The sequence below is a fragment of the Nuphar pumila genome, chromosome 2 (genome assembly GCF_984573655.1).
Source record: "Nuphar pumila chromosome 2, dmNupPumi1.hap1.1, whole genome shotgun sequence".
In the NCBI taxonomy this organism is placed as follows: domain Eukaryota; kingdom Viridiplantae; phylum Streptophyta; class Magnoliopsida; order Nymphaeales; family Nymphaeaceae; genus Nuphar; species Nuphar pumila.
In genome coordinates this window covers 104358221-104361374 of record NC_143250.1, presented here as the reverse complement: position 1 = coordinate 104361374, position 3154 = coordinate 104358221, and the positions used below count along the sequence as shown (strand labels likewise).

The 3154-nt window shown below is 35.7% G+C and overlaps 1 long non-coding RNA gene across 1 annotated transcript; it reads right to left on the bottom strand.

The window, feature by feature from the left end:
• Nucleotides 1-1343: 1343 nt before the first annotated feature.
• Nucleotides 1344-2912, bottom strand: LOC149846519 (uncharacterized). The gene is made up of 2 exons (XR_016430288.1): nt 2676-2912; nt 1344-1536 (listed from the first exon to the last, which is right to left on the bottom strand). It is a non-coding gene; the product is annotated as an uncharacterized LOC149846519 (long non-coding RNA).
• Between the last annotated feature and the right edge of the window lie 242 nt (nt 2913-3154).

Genomic DNA, 3154 nt, shown 5'->3' with positions numbered 1-3154 from the left:
CTGACCATTTTCCAGCCAGGCTGGCTAACCTAAAAAAAAAATATGGCCGGCCATTTCCCAGCCACCTACCTACCAAAAAAATGGTTGGTATGGATATCACCCATGGTGGGCAAAACCATCCTGGTCAGTCGGTGGCCAGAAAATGGCCAGCCATCAAGAAAAAATGAAAACAAAAAATCCTGAATACGGCCATTTCCGTCCAGACGATGTTCGGAATGACATTGTCCAATGACAGCAGTGCCAGACAGACCATCATCGGGCTGGGTGCTAGACAGAGATAGCACGGGGGTAGATGGTAAAACCAAGTTGAAAACCCACTTTTACTAAATCAGATTTTACTTAAAACCTGGTTCGGTGGCACCGAAACAGCCACCAAACCAGGTTTTTGAGTAAAATCTGGTTAGGTTGTCATCCAAACAGCACCTAAGCAAGCTGCAGATGATACATTTCTGGATTGAAATTAATTAACCACCTTCAATTATGCTTTTTGAACTAAGGTTGAGCCTGTGTCTTTATATATATAAATAATGGCTATTAATGAAGGTAGGGAACTAATGAGTAAAAACCACTTTTTTCTTCAAAAAAAACTGTAGATCAAATATCATGGATGTGATATGCACGGTTTGTTTTGTAGGAAACTTGTTTTGAATCCCTTGATTATGACAAGTAATTAGGTTTTTAAAAAGGTCAAAAAATCAAGATCCCACAAAGTGCAAAAGTTTCATAACTCAAAAGATCACATTTTTACATCAGAAAAGCACCATCCAAAACTTTATTCTTAGCAAACAAACCATGCTGAATACAACTATGTACTTAGATTGAGTTGCTACAGCATGTACCTATGATGTTTACCTTTCTTACCTTCAGTAACAGCAATTATTTTCTCTTATATATATATATATATATCACTACAACAAAGTAGTAGATTAACGACGACCACATTCCGTCGCTAGCATGGTTAGCGACGGATTAGCGACAACGAGGCGACAGTATGCTTACGTCGCGAATATTTCGACGCTAACTGGCGACGGAATTATTCCGTCGCCAGGTCCGTCGCTAATTGCGACGGAATAACGAGCGCTATATTCCGTCGCCAATCCGCCGGTACTAAACGGCGACCACGGCTTGGCGACGGATTTAATTCTGTCGCTACGCCGTCGCTAGATTAATATGAATAGCGATGGATGGTTCCGTCGCTAATCCGTCGCAAACACGAAAAAAAATTAAAAAAAATTTATTTGAAAATTAATTACCGAGAACTGTACAATTTCTATTTCCTGTACAATTTATATTTCCTGTAAATAAAAAACAAACCACACAAAAAAATTCATATAACAAGTATCTACAACAATTAATCGTTCCACCTTAAAATTAAGAAGTTTAATTATTTACAATTCAACAATTACAATTAGGAAAAATAAAAAAATAGAACTTCTTCAACACAGTCCTCTAATCATCGCCAAGATTTTGTGCGTCTTCTTGTTCATTGTCTTTATCTGTCCCTTCAGCTCCACTACCCTGATTATCGCTAGCAGCCTACACAAGAAAATAACAGTCAGTATTGATAAACAAAATATAATGAAATAAATTACACACTATATGTGATTCTATCATGTGCTCATGTGTGATCTAAGGCAATAAAAAAACTCTATATGTGATTCTATCATGCTCATATGTGTGCTAAAGCAGTCAAAAAATTGAATATGTGATTATAGCATGTTCATATGTGTTCTAAGGTATCTAAAAAAACTCTATATGTGATTCTACCATGCTCAGATGTACTTTAAGGCAGGCAAAAAACTATATATGTGATTCGATCATGCTCGTATGTGTGCTAAGGCAGTAAAAAAATTGAATATGTGAATATAGCATGCTCATATGTGCTCTAAGGCAGGCAAAGCCAAAAATTTTATATGTGATTCTATCATAAATGATATATAACATGTTCATATGTGTTCTAAGGCAGTAAAAAAACTCTATATGTTATTATAGCATGCTCATATGTGTGCTAAGGCAGTTAAAAAACTGAATATGTGATTATAATATGCTCATATGTGTTCTTAGGCAGTCAAAAAACTGAATATGTGATTATAGCATGCTCATATGTGTTCTAATGCAGTCAAAAAAACTTTATATGTGATTCTATCATGCTCATATGTGCTCTAAGGCAGACAAAAAGTTATATATATATATATATATATATATATATATATATATATATATATATATATATATATATATATATATATATATATGATTCTATCATGCTCATATGTGTGCTAAGGCAGTCAAAAAATTGAATATGTGATTATAGCATATTCATATGTGTTCTAAGGCATCTAAAAAAACTCTATATGTGATTCTACCATGCTCAGATGTGCTTTAAGGCAGGCAAAAAACTATATATGTGATTCGATCATGCTCGTATGTGTGCTAAGGCAGTCAAAAAATTGAATATGTGAATATAGCATGCTCATACGTGCTCTAAGGCAGGCAAAACAACTTTATATGTGATTCTATCATGCTCATATGTGTGCTAAGACAGTAAAAAAATTGAATATGTGATTATAGCATGCTCATATGTGTTCTAAGGCATCTAAAAAAACTCTATATGTGATTCTATCATGCTCAGATGTGCTTTAAGACAGTCAAAAAAACTATATATGTTATTATACCTGAGAGGGACCTGGAATCGAAGATCCCCTATCCTGAACAGCGGCCTTGATCTCATTTCGGAGAAAGGGGGCGACGGTGTATTGGAAGTAGTTATTCAGTGATTCATTAATGATCTCGCATACATCATCACTGGAAAGAATAGTCGGCTGCTTGGAGCTTATGTCGGCGCAAGAAGTCGGTGAGCCGTAACTGGAAGAACCAATAACTGGTGAAGTGTTCATATTACTCCCAAACCCGAACACGCGACATTTTTTGGGTTCACCTGCTGCAGTCACCCATGCTGTAGGATCAAATGAAGGATGCTGAGTAGCGTCTTCGCCATATCGCTCTACCATCTGTTGCTCATATGCCTCCTACAAAATAATGTTTAAAGTATTCATTAATAATTAATGATAACATTATGATAACTTGCATATATATTGCAATGATTATTAATAGAATTAATACATACCGTTGTCGTTCTCGCCTTCTCTGATAC